Raw genomic sequence first — 11,134 nt, 5'->3', positions numbered from 1 at the left:
CTGATATTGCAGAGATATGAGTTGACATAATTTCTGTGGTCATCTATTTTTGTAAAAATAAAATGTATGATATATATATATATATATAGATAGATAGATATACACACACACAGACACACACATATATGTTGTTTTGTTCTCTAATGAGGAGAAGAACATTTGGAAAGATACACACCAAAATGTTAATCGTGGTTCCCTTTTCAATTTGTTCTGACTTATTTTTTAAAATTCTTATATTTAAAACATTGTATAATAATCATATTTCTTATACAATTAAAATAAAAGTAATTAAAATTTTTTATTGAATGAGTGAGAATTACCTGGTTTAAATTTCAAACTTTTGTTTCTACAAAAAATAATTTGTATAAGCAGAAACAGTTAGTATTCTAAGATACCATTTAGATACCGTTGGTTACTTCCACATGAGCTTGTGCTATGAAGGCAAAATGTCCTAACTGTCGTTAAGTCCCAGACTAACCACCATTCTTCATGGTTGAAAGGTTATTCTGTATCTTTTGTTGGCTGAACTCTTTCTTTTTATTTAGGAGGTTTTTTTCCCCTGTCTTTGATTTTGAGTAAGAATTGAATGCAGAAATCTGCCATATCTCCCATCAAAGGAATTCTAATGCTTTGGTAGGGATCCAACAACAAATTCTACTGTGTAGACCAAATATCATGTAGAAAAAAATGGACTCTGGATCAAATTTATGAAAACACATGAATGAGTTTTATCATATGAAAAATTTCAGAGAGAAAATTATATGGAATCTTAGAACTTTATTTCCCAAACTATCTTTCCATCAGGAACTCAATGATCTCCTTAGCCTCCCTGGAGACTCTTGTTCTAAGTCGTCAGAGGTGAGCTGTGTTACTTCTCTATCTTCCCCTCTGGCGTGGTCCTAGGTTAGGCGCAGATGAAGCCTCTTTCATATTCATGTAAAAGCACAATATTGGTTTGTTTCCAGTTTTATGTCACTCAAAATCTCCAGATTTGACTGTTTAACACTGTTTTTCACCAAAAACAACAAGTTAAAGGAACACATTACTTTGTGTGTTTACATGTGTGTGTATACATATATAAAATATACACAAATTTACATATTAATAATGAATTAATAACAATGTAAAATTGGGACATTTTAAATCAATGTCCTGAAGATAATGAAGCTGTAAAAAAATAACAACAAATAAAAGGTGTTTAGAAACCAAACCTAGACCTATTTTGTTCTAGGGTACATAAATCTCTTCCTCCTTTCTCTGAGTCTAGAAAGTTATTATTTTGGAGGGTGGAGGAAGGAAGTGGCAGGCATGTAATTTAGAAGAAATAAGGCGGGGTATGGGAGTGAGTGCATAAGGAGAAAATTCTTATATATACTCCCAAGTTCAAACTAACCAACCAAATTAGTAAAATAATTACCCCTCCCCACTTTGGAACGGCCCCTCCTGTGTATCTTCAGATCACTTACTTCTATGGGTAGTTATACCTTGCTGCTGTAATAAAATCCACCTCCAGTATTTACTACCTATGTGGCTTCTAAGCCTCAATGGCCTCATTGAAGTTTTGGTGAGAGTTAAATGAGATAAGGCATAACTTGGTATGGTGGCTACTAGATGTTAACAACTGTTACTGTTTTGTGTTTCTGTGTCTGTCTCCATCAGGGGTTGTGTCTATTCCTCTGCATCCTCCTGGGTACCTTAGAAAAGTGCTCAGAACACTGCAGATGCTCAATGAGTATTTGTACAATTGAAAAAGAAATGCATCAAGCTTTCTTTTCACTAACATGTGTTTGAATTCAGGTTGACCTGATAGAAGTTCAGCCACTTCTTAATTCTCACTCAACATATATATATATATATATATATATATTTTTTTTTTTTTTTTTTTTTTTTGGCTGCGTGGTATGTGGGATCTTAGTTCCCCACCCAGGGATCCAACCCACAACCCCTGCATTGGAAGCACAGAGTCTTAACCACTGGACTGCCAGGGAAGTCTTCACTCGACATATTTTGGGATTTGGGTGAATATAAAAAAACCTTAACACTCCCTATCTTTTTCGACGTGACTCCTTTCATCATTTTCTTTCTGTTTTAAAAAAGGAAAACATTTAAATTCTTCTGCATTTTGACTTCAACCCTTCACTATTTATACATCTCCTTAGCTATTAGCCCTAGATTCCACTTATTTTGATAATACCAATTATGTCTCAGATTTTCCAGTTTAAGTACATAGTTTCTTTCTCTCTACTTTATTTTGATCTTCTTTTCTTTTTTTTAACAAAGACCCAGCTGGCCCTAATATGCCTGGGCAGATTCACAAGAAACAGGTAACTGGGATTACCCTCAGGGAAGGGATCGGATTGGGGGTAAGGAACAGGGAGGGAAGGAGACGTAATTTTCTCTGTATTTCACTTTAGGTCTGTTGAAGTTTGTATATTACGGTTCAAAAATAACAATAAAGAGACAGCTAGTTCATTTGGACTTCTTATCACCTACCTACTCATTTTTTCACAAGGAGTCTTCGTATCTAAATTAAGTCAGTCAACAAATACATTCTAAAAATTTCTTTAAAAAAATTTTCTTTAAAAAATTACTGGCTTCCTCTGAACCTTCTTCCTGAAATACTAGTCTCTGTTAGTCTATGATCGCTTTCTTTGAGAGTGGCTTTCACCTTTAGTCAAATTATATAACTTCTTCACGTCCATACACAACAGAGCACCACCTCAGTCCTTCAAACACTTACACACAACATACCCAGTGACTCTGGAGGAGAAAACACTGCGTACAACACTGGCCTCCTAGGGAATGGCCAGTTTTTAAAAAGCCCTCCCCACTGCTAAATTGTTCCTGCATTTTGTCCATCTGGATAAAATGTTCTTTGAAGACCCTTCTATTCCTTCCTCATCAGTCCTTAACCAAGACTCTAATTTTAACCTGGAGAGATGGTCTGGGTCCTGTCTATGATGTGCCCTTGCCCATGGCTGAATACAGACTAGTGTCTGGGAGCGGGAAGCCATTACCAAATTAGTGAATTAGAATTCGGATTTTGGGGGAAAGACAAATCTTTCTAAACTTAAATTTTTCTAAGATACTTGTGCAAATTCAAGCACATCCAAAGGGTACCAATGACAGATACAAAGGCATTCAGTTTTTTAAAACCCAAATAATCAAAGAGGATAATATAAACTGAAGTAATGTTCTTAAAAAATAATTTTGTTAATAAGTATTCCCTACCCAAAATCAACTACATAAGTTCTGGGTCTAGTGCAAAATGAAAATGTAGGGTCCGTTGCTCAAAATTGTTAAGAATTTGAAGACAGTGACAGCAGGGCACTAAACCAAGTGTGGACCCTTCTGAGCCCAGGGGCCTTTGCCTTGCACAGGTTCTGTGCCTATGAGGCAGGTCCATGAAGCAAGTCCTCTCCCTAGCAAAGAATTGTCTCTGTCTAGCATGGAGGTTAAGAGTGTAGATTTTAGAGCCAGGAGATCTGGATTTAAATCCCTGCTTTGCTATTTACTAGCTGAGAGATTGTGGGCAAGTTATTTATTTCCTCTGGATTTTAATTTCCTCACCTGTGTAATGGGGAAAATAATATCACCAAACTCAAAGGATACTGTGAGCATTAAAGGAGTGAATACATTTAAAGTGCTCGTTCGAGCAATGCCTGGTATAGTATGTGCTCAATAAATGTTAGCTCTGATCACGTACACACACACTCACATAAAATATGTGGGTAGCATTCACATCTTTGAGTTTCAAGGCCACACCATTTTCCCTCTTCCTCTTTCATTTATTGAGACAATTTCTGTGTGTGATCACAGTTCCATTAAAAGTTTTTCGGCTCCTTTTCATTTCCAAGAATTCAAAACACTGAGAAAAATCTTCATCATTTGCACCTCAAAGAAAAGTCAAATACGTTACTTTGCCTGCATTTTGCAGTTAGAACACAGCATGTGGGAAAGGGCACAGAACCCAGATAGGACTGTTTGCTATTTCTTGCTCCATTACCTGATCTGTGTGGCTTCAGGTAAAATCCTTCTCTAGGCTTTCTTCCCACTGCACAATTTATGCTATTAGTGCCGAGTAAAGCCAAAAGTAAACATTTTACACCCTGTTCTAGTTTGATATATTTATTTAGTTATAGGTGCCATAGAAACAACAGCCAGATCAAAGCAGTCACCACATCTCCAAACATGGGACCAGTGGTACAAGAGGAGGTCTGGCCAACCTCCAGATAGAACTCAAGTTGGGAAGGGTTCTCCTGAAGGGAGAGTCCAGAAACTACTGCCGGCGGTGCTGAGAGAACAGAGCTTGGAAACAAACCTCAGCACCACTTAGCAGCTGACTGACCAAGTCCCTTCTCTGGGCCTTTTCTCATCACCTAAGATGTCAGGACACTATTCCCTACCCCCGAGGGTTGTTGTAAGGACTGAGAAAACATATGGGGAAGTGTTTTGTGAGCATATTCATAGCTCCTCCTCTCTTGTGAAATTTCAAGAGAGTGGCTGAGGACTGACTATGCATGTGTCTGGCTGGTGAACAAAAGTCAGTGCTTGTTATGGTACTTCTTCCTTCAATAGTTGCAGGGTCTAGAGATTTGCATACAAAGAAAACCAGCTATTCCATGATGCAGGATATTTACATAAAGAAACAAAAGGTGGTACTCTGCAGTCAGACAGACCAGGATCTGGGTCCCAGCCTGGCCACTTACCAGGCTAACTGGGTGACTTAGTGTAAATAAACCCTCTCAGCCTCAGCTTTCCTCTGTAAAATGGGACTAAGAACAGTGCTTCAGATGGTCTCGGGGTTGTTATTTTACAATTAAGTGAGATCATGCAAGGCAGAGCACCTGGTGTTGTGCCGTTGCTGTTTAAAGATTACATTTTCAGGGCTTCCCTGGTGGCGCAGTGGTTGAGAGTCCGCCTGCCGATGAAGGGGACGCGGGTTCGTGCCCCGGTCCGCGAAGATCCCACATGCCGTGGAGCGGCTGGGCCCATGAGCCATGGCCGCTGAGCCTGCGCGTCCAGAGCCTGTGCCCCGCAATGGGAGAGGCCACAACAGTGAGAGGCCCGCGTACCGCAAAAAAAAAAAAAAAGATTACATTTTCAGGAGAAGAGACTGAATTATAGCAACAGGGGCCAAGTTCCAGTCTGTCACAACCAACCCAGCAAGCATTTTGCCAGGAGTGATTTGCAACAGTCCCGTCACCTTGTGGAACACTCACTTTGGCTCAGAGAGTCAGAGGAAATTTCCCAACTTTATTCCTTCACAAAACAAATCAGTACCCACTGACCATTTCCAAGGGAGCTTCAAACACTTTCTTGAAAAAGAGCTTTAGTTAGCATGGTTTAAGGCAGCTTCATGTGAGTTTTATCTGTATGCTAACATATAAAAACCAACTTATGAATCTATGAAAACTGCATTCAAATTACATCCATTTAAAAAATGATTAGGGTCAGAAGTAGCTCTTAATTTTCTCGGCCCGTTAGATCCATTTAAAAAATGATTAGGGTCAGAAGTAGCTCTTAATTTTCTCGGACCGTTACAGCACTGGATTATGAAAGAACATTGTGATTGTCAAATAGAGGCCTTCTAGCAGTTAATTCTAAAGGCAGCCAAGCTCAGTCTTTATGACCATGGTTTTGAGATATTTGAAGTTTTTCTCTTCAGTTAGTGGGCACTGTGGTGCTGTGCTTAGAGCCCCTTTCAGGACTGGGGAGCTCATTCTCCTGATGCCCGGAGCACAGCTCATAGCTGAGTTCTCCTGGGGCACTGCCCTCTGTGGAAGGGAGCCTTGACAAGGTTGTGCCCTATTCAATGAGTAGGAGGAGGACTCAGCACCTTGCCTGGATCTGGGACAACCACAGAGGGCTCCAGAGCTCCCCAAGGGATCAATTGACATCTTCATTGAAACTGCATCTATGTTCAGTGTTTCTTTCTTGCTTCCTTCACTCCCTTCAGGTGCTGTTTCCAGGAGGACTCCCCGTAAACTTCCTGTATAGGAAACAGGACCCAAGACATTTCTCTAGAACTATCTTTTGAGAGCTTCAATCAACTTACAGCAGTGGTCTTAGCTGGGGGGGATTTTGCCCCCAGGGGACATTCGGCAAGGTCTGGAGACATTTTTGGTTATCTCTACAGAGCAGGGCTGCAGACATCTAGTGGGAAGAGGTCAGGGATGCTGCTAAACATCCTACAGTGCACAAGACAGTCCCCTCCACAACAAAGAATTATCTGGCCCCAAATGTCAATGGTGTCGAGGTTGAGAAACCCTGGATGAGAGGTATTTGGGGCATGGTTATTTCCAGGTATGCGAATGATGGTGGAGAATAAGTTTTGTAATTCAGACCATCAAATAGTGCTTCAGGTGAGAAGAATATCCATTACTATGAGCCCTAGCTTCCCTTCCCCAACCCCAATTCTTCTTCCTCTGTGCCTACTGACTCTTGATACTGATTTGCTCTGAAAATACCCCCTGTGGTAGTCTTAGCATTGCTCCTATGGTCAATTATGTGCAGCAGATGACACTAGAAAACATGAAGCAGCACTGCTCACTGATAGGGTTCTTAAATGAGGCTTCTTCCTCTGATATTCTTCTTCTGCTTCTCCCTTCCCACTTTCAAGGTCAACAGTAACCTTACTGGCCTATTGTTTTTCTCGAAGGAATCTTTCATTAACTAAGAAATAGCTTATTTGCTACTTTACTTAGTAGTGGGAGGTCTCACGCTCTCATGAGCTAGAGCTATTTCTTCACCCACATCAGGCTAGGCTGAGTTCGTGTTACAAATGTGCCACATTCATCAAATAGTTGACTTTGTAGACTGTGCCTTTAAAAGCCAATTCGACTCCCGGAGGAATCAAAGCCTTCACCCAACTAGAGGCCAGGTAGCTGGTGATTTCTGCAAGCTTCTCCTCCCCTCTGGTAGGAATAAGGCACTCTGGGGGCTTAGTACATGGCTCCCTGAGGTGTTCTCATTCCTAAAGTTGTGCTCACTATGAGGGCTTGCCCAGGTTAAAGATGTGAGAGTGCCCTCACTTTCATGTGTTATTATTGGAAAATAACTGGAATCCAAGCCAAATTCCAACAAACATAGTCCATGGAGATGTTGGAGAAAAACCCAAAATAAGCCAAGTGTGTTATTAGAAAGTTGTTCTATAATCCTAACGGGACACAGTTATTGTTAAATGGATATATTCTCTACCACTCCTATACCTGTTCTGGAAGAATCTTTGATGATAACCAGGAAACATCAAGTGAAAATAATTCTAATTTTCTATGAATTGATCACTAGCTGAGACTTTGCCTACTCTAGAATCTCCTTCAGACTTTGGAGGGAATTAGTATTGGCCAGTATTTGTAATTGGAAAATACGAAACAGACATTACCTCCAGTTTTCTTGTCTTTTTTAAAATTAATTTGTATTAAAAATATGGAACATTTCACGAATTTGTGTGTCATCCTTGAGCAGGGGCCATGCTAATCTTCTCTGTATCATTCCAATTTTATATAGTATATGTGCTGCTGAAGTGAGCACACTTCCAGTTTTCTTGATAAGGAAATTGATTCTCAGGGACATACGTGATTTGTTTACATTGCCATAGCAACTAAGTGGCAGAGTCAGGACTCAAAGCAGGACTTCTGACAGCAAGTCCAGTGCTCTTTGCTCTACACCATAATTGATCCTCCAGGAATTAATATTTCAGCTACTATACTCCCCATCACTGTAAATTCTCAAATATTGCTCAACCCTCCCTCTCCGACATATAAAATGCCCCAATCTAATCTCTACTTCAAATGTGGGACCTTCTCTTTTTGGCCTTATGCGTACTGTATAGAATCAGCGATGACTTATCTTTAACCTTTTTGGCCTTTATGCATACTGTATAGAATCAGTGATGACTTATCTTTTTTTTTTTTTTTTTTTTTTGCGGTACGCGGGCCTCTCACTGTTGTGGCCTCTCCCATTGCGGAGCACAGGCTCCGGACGCACAGGCTCAGCGGCCATGGCTCACAGGCCTAGCTGCTCTGCGGCATGTGGGATCTTCCCAGACCGGTGCACGAACCTGTGTCCACTGCATCAGCAGGCGGATTCTCAACCACTGCTCCACCAGGGAAGCCCCAAGTGATGACTTATCTTTAACCTCAATTAAAAGATAAAAAGTATTCATCGTGAGGTGTCCCCCACTAACTCCAGAGAGTGACTGGGGTTCCAGACCAATGGTATGAGTCAGAACCAGTAGATAATTTTACAGGTCTTATACTCGTATAGATATATATGATTATATATAATTTTTGCATTCATTCAAAAGTTACTGCACTGAAACTACTTTCTGGCACTAGAGATACAGTGCTAAACAAGATGAAAAGTTTTCCTGCTTTCAGGGAGCTTGCATTCTACTGAAGAGAGGGTATATATATTTTTTAACTGAAGTATAGTTGATTTACAATGTGTTGGTTTCAGGTGTACAGCAAAGTGATTCAGTTATATGTACATAAATATCTATTTTTTCAGATTCTTTTCCCTTATAAGTTATTATAAAATATTGAGTATAGTTCCCTGTGCTATACAGTAGGTCCTTGTTGATTATCTATTTTTATAGTGGTGCTTATCTATTAATCCCGTATTCCTAATTTATCCCTTCCCCACTTTCCTCTTTGGTAACCATAAGTTTGTTTTCTATGTCTGTGGGTCTATTTCTGTTTTGTATGTAAGTTCATTTGTATCATTTTTTTTGATTCCATATATAAGTGATATCATGTATTACTTCACTTAGTATGATAATCTCTAGGTTCATCCATATTGCTGTAAATGGCATTATTTCACTCTTTTTTATGAGAGAGGGTGTATTAAGAAGTAAATGCACAAGACAATTCCAGATTATGAAAATTGCTCTGAAGAAAATAAAATGCTGTATGTGACAGTGAATGAAGGCCTCTCTGAGGAAGTAGATTTGAGCTACGACTTAAGTGACAAAGACATGGCTGTGAAGGAGTGGAAGAAATATTTTTCAGGTAGAGGGAACAGCATGCAAAGGTCTTAGATGGGGATGAGTTGGCTTCTGGGTTCCTTTAGGAGCAAAAAGGGGATCCAGGGAATGAGCAGGAGAAGGACAGACCATGTGGGGCCAGATCTCGTGGGGCTTTGTGAGTCAGAGAAAGGAGGTTAGATTTTACTCTAAGAGTAACGGGAAACCACCCGTGTTCTAAGCAGGGGAGTGACGTGATCTGGTTTACATTCTACAGATTCCTCAGCTGTTTTGTGGAGAATGGAGGGTGGGCAAGAATGAAAGCCCACAATCTAGTTAGAGAAGGTTGGATTAGACAAGGGAAGTAGCAGTGAGGTGGAACAGCTTCGAGAGGTACTTTAAGTAAATGCAGTAGGATTTACTGATGCTTTGGATGTGGGGCAAGATGTGAGGGGAAGGGAACAACTGTGGTGATTCCTAGTTTTTGGTTTGAGGAGTTGAGTAGAAGATAATGAATTTACTAACGTGGGGGGAAAATGGGGTGTGAAACGGGGTAAGTTCCAGTAGGGAAGGGTAAATAATGAGTTCTTTCATAGACATGTTAAGTACAAGATACTTATCAACCATTTAATGGAGAAAGCAGGTCAGAGGAAAGAACTGGGGGAGAAGAAAATCTGATTGAGAAGGAATTGTCCCTGAGATAGAAGGAAACTAGTAGATTGTAGGGTCAAGGAAGCAAAGAGGGGAAAGTATTTTAAGCAGGAGAGACTGGTCAGCTGTGCCTAATGCTAAAGAAGAGGTCTAGTAAAGTGAGGGCAGAGAATGGAGGATAGATTCTGAAACTCAGAAAATTTGAGTGACAAAGGAACAGAACACAAGACCCTTAGGGTACTGACGCAAAGGGTTTGAACCTTGGTTTCAGTAACTGGATTAATTGCAAGCTGTTGAAATGTCCCCTAAAGGTGACTTGGAACATCCTCCGCCACTGCCATCTTCCTCCACTTCCTTCTCCCTCTCACTGCGATTACAAAGCCCTGAGTTTCCCTCATCTAATGGGTTTTAACACTCTCCCAATCAAGAGGATTTCCCCAAGTGAAAGGGAAAGGAAAGGTTGACAGGACCATGGCCTTGCTCTATGTGTCCACGGTCCCTTGAGCTGCCTCTTGTCTACATCGTACCCTCAGCACAGCGCGCATGAGCAGAGCTGCTGGACATGGCGGAAGGACAGAGTGTTGGCATGGAGTCATTTCACTTCTTTGAGCCCCAGTTTACGTTAAGTGAGGCTTTTGAACTGAAGGATATTTAAGGCTTCTTCAGGTTCCAATATTGTCTGGATCTCAGTGGTTCCATTTCATTTACCAGCAGTAAGAAGCAGCATGCCAAACACTTGCTTGGAAAATTTAGTGAAAGCAACACATTTCCCCTTCTTGAATTTGCCTTAAACAGAGTGGGGAAATGTAGGCTGGCTGTGTTATTCCCATCATGTGGAGGCTCAGGCTGAGAGTCTTAGTATTGCACGGTACGTGTATTTCTTGCTAACGATCCCTGAAGCTGATTTTGGTTTTAATTGTGTGAACCTAGCAAAGCATAGACACTCGGGTAATAATGACTCTGTAAAATCAATATAGAGAAACCTTGGATTATATGAGACTGCTACCACTCAGTGAATCATACTATGTAATATTTCCTAAAAGATAATGGGTTTCAAAACCAAACATAAATCTTCAGTGACATGTTGGCTATCTGTCATGTCTTCTGGCAGTGGAATTACAGCAGCTTCAATAAAATCCACTTGGTGGTTGAGTTGCAGATTAATATCTGATACAATCATGGTTTTAGGACCACAAGAAGTAACGCACAGCGGGGGGACAGCAAGCTTGCAATTATTCTAGGGTTTTAGTAACCCTGATTCCAAACCTTGGCCCAGAAATTGCTCAAAAATTGCAAAAAAGCAATAATAATGTGGGCCTTTGAATATTAAGCACTGTAAAGTGATACTATGTTCTTGAAATAGTAAACATGACTTCCATATGTGGCCCAGTGTGCTCAACACTGCCAACCGTAATGCAAAGCAAATTGATTTGCATCTGTGCTGTTCACACTATTTAACTCCTGGTTTCCCATCTGAATCCTTGACACAGTATAATCACCTCTGCATATTTCTTGACT

At 40.4% G+C, this 11,134-nt stretch overlaps 1 non-coding gene across 1 annotated transcript; it reads right to left on the bottom strand.

Moving 5' to 3' along the window:
- Nucleotides 1-7,422: 7,422 nt before the first annotated feature.
- On the bottom strand, nt 7,423-7,533 carry LOC112067211 (U6 spliceosomal RNA). Its single transcript, XR_002893153.1, has one exon. It is a non-coding gene; the product is annotated as a U6 spliceosomal RNA (small nuclear RNA).
- Between the last annotated feature and the right edge of the window lie 3,601 nt (nt 7,534-11,134).

The sequence above is a fragment of the Physeter macrocephalus genome, chromosome 5, assembly GCF_002837175.3.
Source record: "Physeter macrocephalus isolate SW-GA chromosome 5, ASM283717v5, whole genome shotgun sequence".
In the NCBI taxonomy this organism is placed as follows: domain Eukaryota; kingdom Metazoa; phylum Chordata; class Mammalia; order Artiodactyla; family Physeteridae; genus Physeter; species Physeter macrocephalus.
Note: the sequence above shows the minus strand (reverse complement) of the source record. Positions and strands in the feature narration are given on the sequence as shown.